Source organism: Neopelma chrysocephalum, unplaced genomic scaffold, assembly GCF_003984885.1.
Source record: "Neopelma chrysocephalum unplaced genomic scaffold, ASM398488v2 Primary Assembly neopelma1_188, whole genome shotgun sequence".
In the NCBI taxonomy this organism is placed as follows: Eukaryota; Metazoa; Chordata; class Aves; order Passeriformes; family Pipridae; genus Neopelma; species Neopelma chrysocephalum.
In genome coordinates, this window is record NW_020897850.1 from 2,406,514 (window position 1) to 2,422,367 (window position 15,854).

The 15,854-nt window shown below is 44.1% G+C and overlaps 3 long non-coding RNA genes across 4 annotated transcripts in view; all 3 read left to right on the top strand.

Annotated features, from left to right (window-relative positions):
• The first annotated feature begins 1,583 nt into the window (after nt 1-1,583).
• On the top strand, nt 1,584-3,633 carry LOC113976889. Its single transcript, XR_003537195.1, has 3 exons — nt 1,584-1,695; nt 2,680-2,887; nt 3,553-3,633. It is a non-coding gene; the product is annotated as an uncharacterized LOC113976889 (long non-coding RNA).
• A 15-nt stretch (nt 3,634-3,648) lies between these two features.
• Nucleotides 3,649-9,483, top strand: LOC113976887. 2 transcript variants are annotated; one of them, XR_003537191.1, is made up of 6 exons: nt 3,649-3,753; nt 4,549-4,642; nt 5,562-5,677; nt 6,389-6,458; nt 7,046-7,203; nt 9,407-9,483. It is a non-coding gene; the product is annotated as an uncharacterized LOC113976887 (long non-coding RNA). The 2 variants fall into 2 exon arrangements; XR_003537192.1 differs by lacking the exon at nt 7,046-7,203.
• The window catches only part of LOC113976888, a 74,143-nt gene continuing 67,766 nt past the window's right edge, over nt 9,478-15,854 (top strand). Inside the window, exon 1 of the long non-coding RNA XR_003537194.1 lies at nt 9,478-9,513. This is a non-coding gene — a long non-coding RNA (uncharacterized LOC113976888). The remainder of the gene's footprint in view (nt 9,514-15,854) is intronic.

A 15,854-nucleotide genomic window follows, 5' to 3' on the forward strand; every position in this document is an offset into this window, starting at 1 on the left:
TCCACCCACCTGCCATTGGGCAGATTCCTAAATCGCATTGGAAAGGGGAAAAATCAGATCAGGGCGGGAGGGAGAAGTAGAGAGAGGGATGGGGGGAAGGACTAGTTTGAAAGACTAACCTGAAATTAGCAGAACTGCTATAGGATTGATTTTATTTTTTTTTTAAAGTAGAGTAAGTCACATGTGAGCCCTGAGCTGAGCGTCACATCATGGCACGTGGCTCTTTGTGGGATTGGGGCTGAACCCTTTAGAGTGGACAGGTTCTTCTGAGCTGTGTCTTGTTGAAAGGTGGACAGGAAACATCCTTTAAACCATCTGGAAAATTCATGAACAATTCTCCAGTGGGATACTGGAAGAGGCTGTAAATTCTGAGTTTGCCCAAGCCAGTGGGGCCTCTGGTCGTTCTTGCTTTAACTGCAGGATCTCTTTATGTTACTGTGGGTCTAGGAGAGAGTTACAATTTCCATTGGTTTGGAAAGCTTCTCAGTGCTTCCAGTGATGAATTCCTAACCTAGACCTTCACTCACACAGGTATTACTTCTCATATCCATATACCTGAACTAAAGGGCTTGGGTAACATTCTCATAATCAATGGAAGTGGTTATGGGCTTAAAAGCAGGCACCCACCAAGCTGGATCTCATCCTGTGGCCCTTGCATCCTTGAGAGGTATGGGAATTATTCTGGTTTATTAAGCTATAATATATAGCTATACTGCTTGATTTGCAATGTTCAGTGAGCTTTGGCTGTTACTTGCCTCACACTAGTATTCAATCACTGGATGTTTCACTTTAACTTAATACATGATTAAAGAAATAAAGCCAAGGTGCAGATGGTACAAAGATTTCATTGCCCATTGATATTTTTTTAGTCAGGTGTTGCATCTACTTTTGAGCCTTTAATTCTTGGTGAGGTAATTTCTTCCTGGTGCAGATCATCTCATGTGCTGGACTGTACCACGCCGATGTTGACTTGTCCACTTGGAAGTCTGTTGCTCTTATAGCTTTTATTTCCTGAATCTGGGGAACTGTTTTCCCCCTTTTAGTTGTGTTCAATTTTCTGAGAAATACTTTTTTTTTTTTTAATAATTTTGAAAAGTAGCGTGTCCTGATCATTTTCTATGAGGAGACATTGACACTTTTTTTAATGTAAAGTTTTTTATTCGTCTTTCTCTTAAACCAGAAACTTGGAAATTTGATTTTTTTTTGGTTTTTTTTAGTTTTTAACTACTAAACCCTTTATTCAGCCGGCTGAAAGTGTAACAAGTTTTTGCGTTTGGGTGCCTTTTTTGCTGTTCCCGACTCTCTCCCTTGTCCTGTTGCGGAAGGTGGCCGCAATTCCTCCGTTCCGTGCAAATGCGAGGTGGTGCTGGGGTCTCTGGCAGGTTCCCAGTGCAGGTCTCAGCTGACTTGAGTCCCTGCCGTGGGTCCCTGGGCCCGCAGTTGAGCAATGGCATTCTCTGGTGGCAGTCACCTGTGCAGAGAGCAAACGGAGCGAGCGCCCGCTGCTCTCCTGCGCCCTGAACGCACGGCTGGGCTCGCTGTGTCAACAACCCCTCACGGCCCCGGAGACACTAATGCCAACAGGATTCTCAAACTGCAATGACTAATAAACCACTTGCTTTATTACTTGTTTCTACCTTGAGTGGCGAGATTAAATTGAATTTAAAAGACTAGCATAGAGGAGAAGGCACGCAGGTAAGCATAGAGTGATTGTTTATGTGTTCATTGTAAATGTGTTCATTTTGAGGCTGGGGGCTGGAAAGGGAGACCAGCAGAGGACAGTGAATTGCATTTAGATCTTTTTTTTTTGCACTGACTAAGGGAAGGTTGCTCATGAAGATAACTTTCTCATCAGTAACTTTTGCCAGCCTGTGAGCTACATTACTGATCCTTCTCAGATCTGTGCCCAAGCAGAGTGTTTATGCAACGAGATGTCAAGTAACACTTTCCTGAAAACTGGGAGATCTTTGACTATGCAGCGTACAGTGAAGTCAGTAGTGTAGTGAGTCTTTTTTTTATTTTTTTTCTCCCTCTTCAAAACACATGGATAAATGTTTTGTGAAGCTCTGAAAGCTCCCTGTCACTCCAGGCCCTTGTAAATAGAGACTGTCTTTCTCACAGCTCCCTTCAGGCCCTGGAAGGCCACAGTTCAGTCACCCCAAAGCTTCTCTTTCCAGGCTGAACAGTCCCAACTCTCCCAGCCTTTCCTTCCAGCAGAGCTGCTCCATCCCTCTGATCATCTTGGTGCCTCCTCTGGACTCTCTCCCGCAGCTCCATGTCCTTCCTGTGCTGTTCCCCAGGGCTGGAGCAGCTCTGCAGGGGGGTCTCACCTGAGGGGCAGAGGGGCAGAATCACCTCCCTCCCCTCCTGCCCACGCTGGGGGATCAGCCCAGCGCATGGGATGTTTCTGGGATGGGGCATGTCCAGCCTGTCACCCACCAGCACCCCAAAGTCCTTCTCAGGGCTGCTTTGGATGACACTGTCCTGAGATAAATTTAATGGCCAGCGGGTGGGTTGGGACCTCTGAGAGGGAGAAGCCCCCCATTCCTGCCTGGATCCCCCAAGGGTGGAGGTGGCAGCAGGGGCTGCTGGGAACAGAGCACAGATCCCAGTGTGCTTTTCAGGGTTTCCCAGTATTATTCAGTGTGGATGAATGACCACCCTTTGCTTTGCCATCAGGGAATATTTATGACCGTCGGAGCAGGGCTGGGTTCCTGGAGACGGGATAACACGTGGCTTTGTGCTGCCAGACAGAGAGTTCCTTTCGGTGGTCACACCAATGTTTTTTCATACTCCCACGGACACCACAACTTTTTTGGATAAGGAAGAAGATGATGGAACACAGATGAGGGAAAGAAATGGCCTCAGAGAACTTGGATACGTGGGGGTATTTTTACCCTTTGGGGTTTTTTCTTCCTGAATTTCAATGAGTGACTTATTGGAAACTTACTTGGGTTTGAAGTGCTTTTTTTTTTCTTATTCCACACACACAAAACTGTTTTGGGTTGTTTTGTTTGTCTTCATTTATAATGCAGCTGAGATAGGGTGACTTGATATTTTTAAAATAGAAAACTGATGCCTTCTGAGGGAATGGGGGGAAGAGAGGAGGATTTTACTAGCTGGAAACATGGGTCATGCCAAGGACAGCTTGTTGCTGTGAAGGGTGTGCTGGAGATGGGGGGGGGGAGGATTATGTGAAGCTGGTATGGAGGGAAGAGCAGTGCTCCTTCTCCTTGTGTGCCAAATCCACTGATAGTTCTCTTCCTCCACCATATCTCCTTTTATTTATTACCCTTATTTTTCCCTCTTTCTTTTAAGACAAATTCTAGATTAAAGTTTTCCAACCCACAACATCAGCGACTATCAGGCAGATGCCAAGCAGATGCCCTCTGTTTCACTCACTGCTGTCATTCCATAAAAATAAACCTAAAAGAGAAAAATATCCTGTCTTGTCGGTGAGGTAACAAAGTGAATGGGATTATAAATTCCATGTTGTGAATTGCTAAGCTGGAGAACCCTCACAGAAAATGCTCAGCATCTCGTTTGGATCAGTACTGGCACCTGTGAGGCACTGGGAGCTTAGGAGCATCTTCTGGAGCCTGCTACAGGCTGGAGGCTGCCCAGCACACCCTGCAGGAACAACAAGTTGTCAGACAAAGAAGTTGTCAGTGAGTTGTCCAGCGTGTTGTGGAGCTGGAGGACAATTTGCCAATGACTGAGCGTCTTCCAGGGATTCCCTATCCAATGGTCAGGGTGAGTCTCCACACGAGGTCTGTTGTTTCCTCCTTGTACCTGTTGGGAAAAGCACGGTCCTGTTTTCTGTGTTGTGCAATTCAGGTCATGAACAGCATGAGTAAGGTATTCCTGTCAAAACCATCACCCTTGGGAGGACGTCACAGTTGGAAAGGAATATTTCCTCAGCATTTCTGTGTCTGTAATAAAAAGGATGTGCAAATGCTAATATTGACAAGAGATCTCTGTAGAGTCTCTTCGATGGTAATGCTCTTTTCCTTCTCTGCTGTCATGGCCATTCCACAGCTCCCTGAGTTTTCTATGGGAACTATTCCAACTGGAGACAGGGAATAGAAATTAATGAAATAAATTCTGTTCTAAGATTACTGAATAACACATTTCCACTGGTGCTGGTGGGGTTCAAACACGAATTTTTGCTGGCTCCTGCTGGGGGACTGAGAGAGAGGGAGAAGGTGGCATTGGTTTTACATATCCATTATCACCTGATTTTGATTTTGTTGTTCCAAAAAAAGTTGAGATTTCACATCTTTTGAGAAGTTTAGCAAAGGTACACTTGGTGCACAGGCACTTCAAACATCAGCAGATGCTGGGAGCGCCAGGAAATAATGTTGGACAGGGCACTATTACAGTCATTCTTTCTACCACTTCCTCTCAAGCTGATGTAAACAGTCCTTTCCCTTGGGAAAGGGAGAACGCTGAGCTCCAGTGATCAATATGTGGTTTTGCTGTGGTTACTCGGGAAACTTCATCCCTGAAATCTTTTTTAATCACAGGTTTTCTGGCATCATTTGACAGGATCCAGCTTTTCATTTCTGATCTACTGTAAGTTATGGAATCTGGCAAATAGGAACAAATCTGGATGAGCTGGTTTATGGAACAATAAACACAGGTATGTGTGTTTGTGAAAATTAAGAAATTTTTAAAAGGTAAATAATGACTGTTTTTAAAATAGTGATTAATTTTAGATTTTTAGATGTGCTATAGACTTCCGTATTCATTTATTGCTCTATACAAACATTTTTCATGTTTTCTTTTTTCCCCTCAGCATTTTTAGAAAACCATGTTTCCTAATGGTGTTGAGAGCAATTTTAATGGTGAGTGCAAACACTGTATACAGGTACAAAATAATAACACCAGTTGGAAGGCGCAATAGCCCTGTGGTTCCCACAATGGATAGAAATCAGGAGTTCTTCAATCAGTTTTTGGCTTTGCCACAGGCTTCCTGTATTACTTTTCAGGCAGTCACTTAATCTTTGCATCCAGCATCTGTGAAACAGCCAGGCTTGGAACAGTTAGTCTTTGGAAGCGTGTGTCTAATTCAGCTGTTATTATGAAAGTTAAATATTAAGGAACTGTTACGTTATCATAGGATAAAACCACACCACATCTATTTTCACTGTGAGCTTTGTTCTTTTGCTGTTACATCGTTTTTCAGGAAAAACAACTCTTTCACTGCATAAAAATAAGTTAAGCAGAAACTCACAATGCGTGACATGAGAGCTGTATTTGTGGAGTTCATGTCTGACACTAAAATAAGAGGCTCATGTTAAATGCCCCTGGGAAGACTTCAGAGCTGATTGTTCAATAAAATGAAGCACGGGTCTGGGCATTGAAAAGAAACAAAAAAAAGACTTTGTAGAGATCAGCTCCCCAAAGCTGTTTGGAGAGTTCCATAGCCTGTGTCTAACTCCTCATGCCCTTGTTGACAGGGATGCTGCTCTGAGCCCGTTGTTCAAACTTCCACCAATATTCTGTGTCAGAGAAGGAAATAACTTAGATAAGATCAATTTTCAAACGTGTTTCTTCAGGAAGGAACTGAAGAGCACTCCTGAAAACTACCTCCTGGAGTGTAAAAATTCCCATCTTCAGGAAAGTGAAGGAACTGCTGTGTGCGATGAAAAATGTCAATATATTTGGAGGACAGGTGAGTTTGTTTGCCAGACTTGACTCATTTGCAAACTCCAAGTGTGTCTTTATCTGTGCACAGTCAGTTTGTGAGGAGGTGCTCCCAGCTGTAGGAAGCACTGGTGAATGTCCCCGTGATTGACATTCCTCACGCGGTGGGACACGGGAGCTCCCTGTGACACCTGGCAATCTGTCTGTGTGGGGGGGAGGATGACAGAAATTTCTGAAAAGGGAGGGTTTAACTCTGTTTGTCAGTGTTCATTGATGCTGTGGGAAGTGGTAATTAGCTGAAGTGTGGAGGGGTACATCTCCCCTGGGGTTGCTCTGCAGCACAGTCCCACACGCCTGAAGGAGCAGTGATGCCATGGGGCCATACACGTGCCCTTCAAAACCAGCAGTTCCCTGAACCCACTCTGTGAGTGTCCTTGTTCTAACTGGGGAGAAATTTCACACATAAAGGCAGCTTCTGAGGGGTGGAACCCTGAGAGCCACGTCTCACCCCTCCCCAGCCCTCAGAAAGCAGCACGAGTGTAATAATGACCCACAGGCTTTTACAGAATTCCAAATACTTCACCTGTGTTGTGTCTACTTTGTCACGTGCACTGATGTGTCATCCCTGAAATATCCTGCCTCAGCTATGTCAGCTTGCACTCTGGAATTTTCTGGGGTGAAATACTTGTTAGGAAAAGGCACCTTTTTTTCTGTACTGAGTATTTAATATGCTCCACAGACTATTTCAGACTGGTGGTGAACAACTCCAGAGTAATGCTTTGGTGAACTTCTGCTCCAAGACCTATAAGGTAGGACTCTTTCCAAGAACTCCAGGAGCAGTTTGTCTTGTGCAGGAACCTCACAGATGAGTGGCAGAAGTCACTGCTTGGAAGGACCAACTGGACTTTCTATGGGAGTAGTGTAATACACTGTGGAAGTGCATGTTATAATGGACCATGTGTGACCTAAAAGATCCTTTCTACCCATTTTCTGTGATGCGTGTACTGAACCATAAATACCCCATGACACTAAATCCACACTGCCAGGCAAAAGGCTACATTTTAAATTGCTTATTTGATGATCAAACAATTTCTGTGCCTGATAGTGTCTCTGACAGTGAAAGGCAACAGAATAACTTAATTAAAAAGCTAAAGCAAAGCACTAATAATACATGTTATCTCACCAAAACCACAGTCGTCTCCCCTGCAGCTGTAGGATTTGCCAAAAAAATAAAAAACCGTAGAATAATGGATTAGAAATGCTTTCCAGCCTTCCAGCTTTAGGCAATACATTACCAAAATATGATTCTTAATAGGAATATTGTGAGGAGCATCATCATTTAGGAACCTTGCCAGCAGGCACTGGATTAATCTTTTTTTTGTTGTTATCATTGCAGGCTGGCAGTACTTCTCTCCAGATGTACCATTTGGCACATTAAACAGTTCTTTTCTTAGAAGGGAAACCTATGGTTTTGCCATGTAATGCAAAACACCAATGGAATCACTACATAAGCAAAATGCCAGTAATGGTACAGTGGTCCAGCCACAAACACTGGTATGTTAATTTTGTTTTATTTTTCCCAGTGTGTCATCTGTAGTGCTGTATTTTGTACCAGGACTATGGCTGGGCAGTTCAGTATCAGATTTTAAAGTGTGTTTTCAGTGAGAGGTTTAAACTGGGAAACTAATGGTTGGGGGTTTTTTCCTACTTAATATGAATCTAACTATCATTTTAGACTGATTTCAGAGACGAGGCCAAATTCCCCCCTCAATTATAGCTGTTCTACCTTTCAGCTGTATGCATGCACTTTTGGTAATGCTATTCAAATACACTGGCAAGCAAGTGGGCTGTGGCTTATACTTGCCATTGCTTCCTAAAATTAACTAGACCTTCAATTAAAATTCTGATTTATTAGTAAGAAGGTTAATATAATTATAGCATATTTGGTTTGTATATGGAAGGCAGTGACTGGCCTCCTGTGCTGTCTTAGTTCTCTCATGGATCATCACCAGTCCTTGCAGAGGCAGCTGTAGCAGCTCTTATGTGGCATTTGTTGTATTCCAAATTACTTTCTGAATTTGTTCTATCCTACTGACATTGTATGGAAAGGAAAAAAGTTGCAAAACTACTTGTTTTCAGTTCCTCTGTGTTTCTGGCAGCAGCAGAAGTTGGGAGGGTTTACATATGGAGGGGTTTTCTCTGTGTCCCTCTGGGTTTGCATGCCAAAGCAGAACAGGAGTTGTTCCTTTTTACACTTGACTTTTCTAGATGAGGATGGGGTTTAACCTACCATTTCTTGTGTAGACCTTGTTCAGGGCAGCCAAGGTGTTTGGCCTAAGCTGGCTCGCTTTTAGACACTTCTTTTCTGAGCTGGGTTCTGTTTTCTCACCCCTCCTACCTCAAGGTATCACAGAGCACGTTCCTCTTTCCTGCCCCTGTCGCCCTGCTGTAGCAGTTGTGATGCCATGAGCCTTGTTTCTGGTTTAGAAGGCAATTGTGGCCCTGCTCTCTCATCAACCAACCCAAACCACAGTGGGTGATAGGCTGCATTCCAAGGAGTGAGTGCATGCCCTGCACTCCTCGAGGCAGTCCTGCTTCTTGCCACGTTAGATCTGAGGGCTGGTCATTGGGCAGCATCTCCAGATGATCAGTTAGAGGGTCAGGATGGTAAGAAACGCTTTTTCACCTTGCACAAATGGTGACATTACTGTGATTTGCTTGCCTGGTGAAGGACAGCAAAGAAGGAAGGACATGCCTCACTTCACTGTGCCACTATACACTGACTATTGATGTGTGTTACAGAGTTTGTTCCCACTGGCAGGCCTGCCCTTTCCCATCTGAAGGTTTTTGAAGGATATCTGCACTTCATGTGTAACATTTCATTTCCCATTCCCTGTATGGAAAGATGCAGCACTTCCTATGGGATGAAGAGCAGGAGAACTGCCTTCCTCCTGGCTTTGGGGCCAAGGGAGAAAAAGGAGGTTGGCTGGGCAAGGAACACATTTTCTCACCTTGGGGAGAGAGGTGTGACACCCTGCCCAGCCCGGCTGCCCAGCCCCACTCCTGGCTTGGGTCCCCTGGGATTTTTCTGTTTGTTGTAACAAATAGCCTGTAATTCAAGCTCTCTGTAGGTGGGGTCAGACTCTGCTCCATAGTTTCGGTAGATAGCAGGTTTCTTTCTACTTAATATGACAGGTGTTTAGTTTTTAACTGACTCCTGCCATTCACCAGAAGTCTCACCTTTCTTCCTCCCAAGTTAAACATGTCAGTTCTGGCTTTTACCTGTCCACACAGTGAGAAAATGACAATTTCTGATTACCCTCTCCCCTCTAAAAAGCAGTGGAAGATCAATAGTTTAAAAAAAATAAAAAAAAGGTGATTTCTCTCCAAGATTCTGCCTAAATTGGATGGTGTGGCCTTTCCAGTTTGATTAACTCAGTAATTAAAAATGACCAGGTGAGGCAGGTCAGTCACTTTATTCTGGTTTGGTTTCCTCTGTCCCATGAAAGCTAGGAAATAATGCAAGGAAAGCACTTAGTTGTGAGAACACTTTCCCTCTCCTGTTGGTTCAGTTCCTAAAATCTAATCATGTTTTAAATCCCCAAGAAGAGGAACAAGCAAAGTATCATTATTTCCCTTCTGGAGGATTTCTGCAAGGAAGCTGATCCTCACTCCCAATCCACCCCAGAGTAAAAAGGACAGTGCTAATTCTGTTTTCCTTTTTCTGTTCTAATTATGTCTTTTCTCTTTGAAGCAGAAGAGCTGGGGCAGAACATGGTTGTGACTGTTTGCAGCTGCCCTTGGAGCTGGAGTGGAGGGAGTCACCATGTGCTGGTGGAGCATCATTGCAAAGGGATGTGCAAGGTAAACTGCTTTTAAAGAGTTACTAGCTGGGCCTTTCAAATCATGTTCAGGGTTCTCTCACTCCCATTTGTGTTGCAGAAAGTGATCCCCTCCTATCTGGGGTGTGGGGTCTGAGATTGCTGTGGGACTCTTTCTTCTGTGAGGCAAATCTGTGAAATGCAGTGAAAGTGTGAAGAGGGGTGTGAATGTGGCTCACAGCCCTGGCACTGCTTTACTCACCAGGCTGCTATGAGCAAGTGTCCACCAAAGAAAGGTGGGTTGGGTAATCAGCCTGTGTAAGATGGCACACCAGCTACTCTGCATGTTTACTGTATTTTTCATAAGACTTGGGTAACTGAACTTCACATATTCTCCATTCCAAAGCTCATTCCATTTCTTAGTACTTTTCAGCTAGAGGTGAATTTTCTCACCTGGCTGTCATCCAAATTGCATGCTGAAGGCATTTTTGAGGAAACTTGAAGTTTTAGAGTGTTAGTAAAGTGTTGCCTGCTAAAATAAAGCCAGATTGGTTCAACATGAATGTTAAAGACTATGTAAATAGTAAAGGCTGAAATGTCAAAACAAATATAGATAATTTAAAAATATCACTCTGTGGTCAAGGTATGTTGGTGACATTTCAAGAGCTACTTTGTTATTTTTCTATTAAAAATTATGCACTGCCATATGCTGAATATGTCAAGCTTCCCTGTTACTGCTGCTCTTTGTGTGTCAGAGGATTCTTCTGTAGTCATACAAAATCACATATTATGTCCTTGTCCTTCAAGATCTTCCTTGAGCCTGCACCTCAGGAATGCCTACAAAGAGTTTTGTGTGCAGCTTGTTGCAGGTACCTCTGCAAGGCTGTTCTCCTTTGTCCCTGTGTCCCTTTTGGCTTTTTACCTGTCTGCCTGAATCTCTGTCTTCTCTCTTGACCTCTTTATGTGGAAGTTCTCTGAGGCAAGAACCAAACTGACTTTCTAGGTGCATACAGCACCTCAGTCCTTGCCCATAACGAGTGCTGACTCTCTATACATCCTACAGCAGATGGGATTTCCTGGGAAGAGTGAGTCCTTTCCTTAGGAGAGGAGTTAGGTTGGTCTTTTATAAGGTTTGTCTTCTAGCTTAGTTATTTATTTGGTATGCTGTTAGAGCTTTGGCATCAAACAGGGCCCCCTTTACAAGAGAAGGTGAGCTCATTGGTGGGACACACTGCAGGCTTTCCCCTTTACCTCACACCCTCCCACATGCATTTGTCCAAAACCCTCCAGGCTGTTGGCACCATGTGCAAAATGGGAATGTTGGTGCTTTGTCCTCCTGAGTTCTTTGGGATCAGGAGAGACTTGCACAAAGATGGAAAGGAGAATGATTCTGGTGCTGATTCCTGACCCACCAAGATCCACTGGGTACATGAAGATGTACTGGGAAAGAAACTGGGTTTCAATGACACCAAGACAACCCTGACCACTTTTTTCAAGATGTGAAATTCAACTTCACACCAGTTTTAATTCACTTTCATACTGTTGGGCTCCACTTTAATGTCAAAAGCAACCCTCGAGAGAGGTTGGATTTGATGTAAAGAACAGCATTATGTCATCAGAAAGGAAAGTGCTGCTTAACCACTAATATATTTAAAATCTTTTTCTGAGTAGGTTTGTTGCTAATTATACTGCATAAATTTAAGAGTGGAAATTTGGTTTCTCCATCCTCATGGCTTGCATGTCTAATATTTCTCACTGGGCTTTGGAGTGCAGCCTAAGTGCAGCTCTCCCTGGAAATTTCTTTTTAATCTAATCCCATTCTCTAGTTAAACATTTCAAATGAAATATACTGGGGAAGAAAAAGAGGACTACTTTGTTTGAAGTGCTCTATAGGCAGAAGATTGCCTGAGGACTTCCTTATGGACTGTTCCTTATCTTGCTGTGTATCCAGTAACAGATGGAGTTGGAGTGTAGGTACCTCAAGCTCTGTTTGATTTTCTTTTTTTCCTTTTTTTTTTTTTTTCATCTCCAACTACATGGATTAGAGCTATAAAGATGTTGGTCTAAGTCATAAGAGTTTTGGAGACCGGAAATACTTGATTTCAGTAGTTGAATTTAAAGTTATCTGAAGGTAAATATCTCTTATCTGGACGGTGTGTAAATTGTGTATTCATCTGATTTCCTTTCCTTACTGGATATCATTTTCCCTTGGTGAGTGGTTCGTTTGGCTTCCTAAGCAGAACTAGACAAACTCCTAAATCACTTCATGCTTTCAGTGAGCTGTGTCCCCTTTCTTTTCTATTTTCTTTAATCATTCTTTTCATGCTTCCGGAACAATTGAGCTGAAGGATTGCGAAACTCTTCGTATCCTGGTCTGTGTGCTTGTCCCAAACCTCATACCTTGAAACAGTGTGTTTGATATTCAGCTGCCATCACTGTGATATTGCATGCTTTGGGCTTTGGGATTTCTAACGTGACTGCAAACATTACCTTTCTAATGATACTTTGTGTTGGATTAAAGGGTGCAAACACTGTATTGTGAGTGCTGGAGTTATGTGCCCTTACCAGTCGGGGGACCTGTAACCTACTGCTGGAAATTCCAAGTCAGGTTTCCTAAAGATAATACCTTGCTGCAGTTCTCCACTAAATGGCTGCTGTCTGTTGCTAAATAGTTTGTGTAGATCCCAAAGCTGACTAAATTCCAATGACAACCTCAAGACAGTTTTCAAGAAGGGTGTGTGTGATGGATACTACACTTGTTGTATGGGTGTTCTTGCGAGTACCACGTGTGGATATTTGTTCTAATAGCCAGTCATTGTAGCAATAACTATCAGTAACATATTAGTTAATTCAGTGCTTTCCAGAGGATATTTCTGCTCTGAAAAATCGTTCTGAAAAAATGTCACCTTTCCTCCATACCATTATCGCTCCATAACACAGCATTATCAGCAAATACCTGATAACATATCCCTATATGCTTGCTGTTGTGAAAGAATTAATATTTATACTTTTATTGCTGCAAGCTTTGCCAGAGTGTGTCTCCGTTTGGGAATAAGTCTTGGCATTGTTAACTATTTTGCTACCGTGGGTGCAAATCCTGCCTTTGACATCCCCTTGTTCTACCTTATTGGAAACACACGGAGTTGAAGGCAGGGTCTGGCTCCCGGGATCTCTGTTCCCAGGGGTGCCAGGTAGGCAAAGTGAAAACCAGGGTGTCTCCAGCAGAGTCCAGGCTGACTTTGCTCAGCTTGGCCACTGTGAGTACTGTGTTGCTCAGCAAACTGGTGTGAGGAAGGATTGATGCACTAATGTTGCTGGGGTGACTGTGTGCTGTATGGTCATAGAATTAAAAATGTTTTTAAAAAAGTGTATTCTCCCAGAAGCACTAATTGGATCTTCTTGCAGTCCCTACCTGATCTCTGCATGTGCAAACCTGCCAGTTCTGCACTTATCCCAGGAAACGCTGCATGGAGACACTTGTTTCCACCCCTGTTCTTGAGGCCCTTTCAGAGCTATTAAATTAAGAGGCTGGCGTGTCCTCCTTTGAAATCCCAAATGGGGGATGGAAGAAGGAGGTGGAAGTTCGGTACCATCCTCATGCATCTCAAAGAATTTGAAAGCAAAAGGAATTCAGAGGGATTACAGCAGTGAAGGATCTAAGTGCAGTCTCAAAATCAGGTGAAACTACCACTGCTTTAAAGATCTCTCTTAAAACTCTGACTATGCTGATATGTTGGTTTAAAAGCCTGATTTTCCATGGCAGCCAAATGAAAAAACAGGGTCAATCCTCCAGTTCTGTGGCCTTTTGTGCTATTTTTTCTACATTATGTAAGGGATGGTCTCCAGTGCTGGATGGCCTTCCTGAATAGGAATATTGATACACTTCCCGTGAGGTTGAGAGAGTGATTCACTCTTTGGTGGCATTTGTGCAGTCTCCCCTGCCAAAGCCGTGCAGCTGCTTTGTATTTCATTTTGGGAATACTGCTTCCTTGAAACCAGTGTTCAGGAATCCAGTGTGTGTAACTTGGAGAGGGGGAGGGTGTCCTCAATTTCATTAAAATCATATCCAGGACTTTAGTGGAGGAAAAGGCTTGGAGAAAGGGAAGAAGCCAGGGTGCTAGTAATGAAAACATTAGACTCTTTGCAGAGCACCACTTTCCTTGCAAGGCAAACACCAAAAAGAGGAAGAAGCAATTCCTGGGTTTCTGATTTCTGTGGCCCTTTGAGCTGATTTGCAGCCGTGAGAAAGGTGCCAATATCTTTGTATTGTTTGGCAGGGAAAAGATTACCTTGTAACTCATCTTGTCTGGCTATGGCCTGGCACTGGATCATGACCAGGTTGATGGCAGCCTGACAGTTTTAAAAGAATATGTTGGCATTTTATGAAAAGGGAAGTTATTACACTTGAAAGGAAGTAAAAACAAAAACAGAAAACCTACGCTTGTCAGTTTTATGGCAGAGGCAGTAAAACTTCTGGCATGTTACTTCAGCCAATCCCTGCAACAAATTAGTGAACTAAATTGATTACAAAATCAAAGATGAATTTACATAAGCATTTGTGTTTTAGTTACCCTGCTCCTACAGTGTGTCAGACACTCAAAAGAGTCAACCCCATGCCCCTTACAGTTAAAATTAGTTTACAGCCTAAATTTAGATGTGTAGCAGCAAGAAGGGAGCATGGAAAGAAAAGAAGAGCATGGGAAGGGATGGGACCTCCTGGGTCACTGGCTCCAGTCTCTCCCAGTCTCAGGAAACCACATTGTCCTACCCTCTTTCAGGCTGTGTTATGGTCTTCTGACATACTGTTCTATGATACAAAAGATGGGGGTTAAATTTACAGATTTGTCCCAGCTCAGTAGAGTTTTTCTCTGTCTCCGTTAACTGTGGGATTGGACCCACGCTGAGGCTTATCACAAGTTCCTGCTGGTGGCTGTGTTTTACAGCCAGGAGATGTGCCAGCGAGCTGGGGACTGGGCAGGCAAAGGCAGCAGCCTTAGTGAGCAGAGCATGAGCAATGAGGAGGATTTGGAGTAGCTCTTCCAGCAGCCAGGAGGAGCACGAAGTCAGAAAATAAGGTTTCCAAGCGTTATTTCTCTTTTTCTTCCCAAGCTGCTGTCAGAGGAGTGAAAGTGGGACACTTCACCCTGGGAATGCCTAACCTGCAGAGAGCCTAGGGTGAGCCAAGGAGGCTTGGTGCTGGGGACAGGGGGAGCTGGTGCCTGAGGAGCCCCAGGCTGTGTGGGTGGGGAGCTTTCCATTCCCACGCTGGACTGAGTATTGCTCTGTTGTGCTCTTTGCTGCCCCTGGAAACCCTGTCCTGTGCCATCCTTCAAAACACTTCCACCAGTACCTTGCCCTTCATGCTGGTGTGGGAGCTCAGCCTGTGAATGAGGTGTGAAAAGAAGGGTTCCCTGCAGAGTGCCACGGCCTCAAAAGCAGTTGTGAACTGTTTTGCTGTGTCAGTCACAACTGTGAACTGGAACTGTAGGTGTTTCACTCATAGAGGGATGTTTTTGCTTTAGCCAGAGCAAACGCTGCAACCAGCCTGCTTCTTGTGGGCAGAAAGGGCCAAGCAATGTGCCTGGATGGAAGGCTCAGTGCTGTGGAGAGACCTAGAGCTGTGAGCAGTGCAGAGGAAGCCCAGTGGTGTGGGCTGGAGGTTGCTAGCACGAGGTACCTCCATCACAACTGCACCCCGCAGTGGGAGACACAGAGGGATCTGCCCCTGCTGGCAAGAGGGAGGCCTTGGTCAAAGGGATCTGCTTTTCTCAGTGCCTGTTGAGATTTTTGAGTATCCAATGTGATTGCCTGAGTAGATGTACATCATCTTCAGATTGGCAGTGATTTTCTACAACAAGAGTGGCCAGAGAATCCGTATCACCTCTGGCTCCGTCCCCACAGTCCTGCATCCTCTGGGGAGTGCGTCCTTGTGTTCTGGGGCTGGCAGCTTTTTATTCTGCTGCAGGACAGGACTTTTGCCCTGCCTGCAACTGCAGATCAAAGCAGTCATTGCCCCATGGCAGTTATTCTGCCCAAGCAGCTCTGGTGTCTCCCGTTCAGATAAAACTGAACAAATTTAAATACATTTTCTTTAGGTGCTGAAGACAAAGTCAGTTGTGTTTGGTATTGAACTCAGTATGGGAAGCGTATTTTTGGTATGCTCAGACTCATTAAGGGATTTTAGGCCTAAGGACTCCTCCTAGTATTTAATTCCCAAACAGGCTTTTCCATGGGATAAGAATGAAACCTCTCCTTCCTGATGAGAAGGACTCAGTCCTGTGCAAGCAGAGCAGGAAAACTCTAGGTACTTAGATATTTTTTTTTACTAGAAAATGTTTTGCCTAGTCAGTGTGTTTGTGAAAGATGTGCTCAGATTCTGAGCCC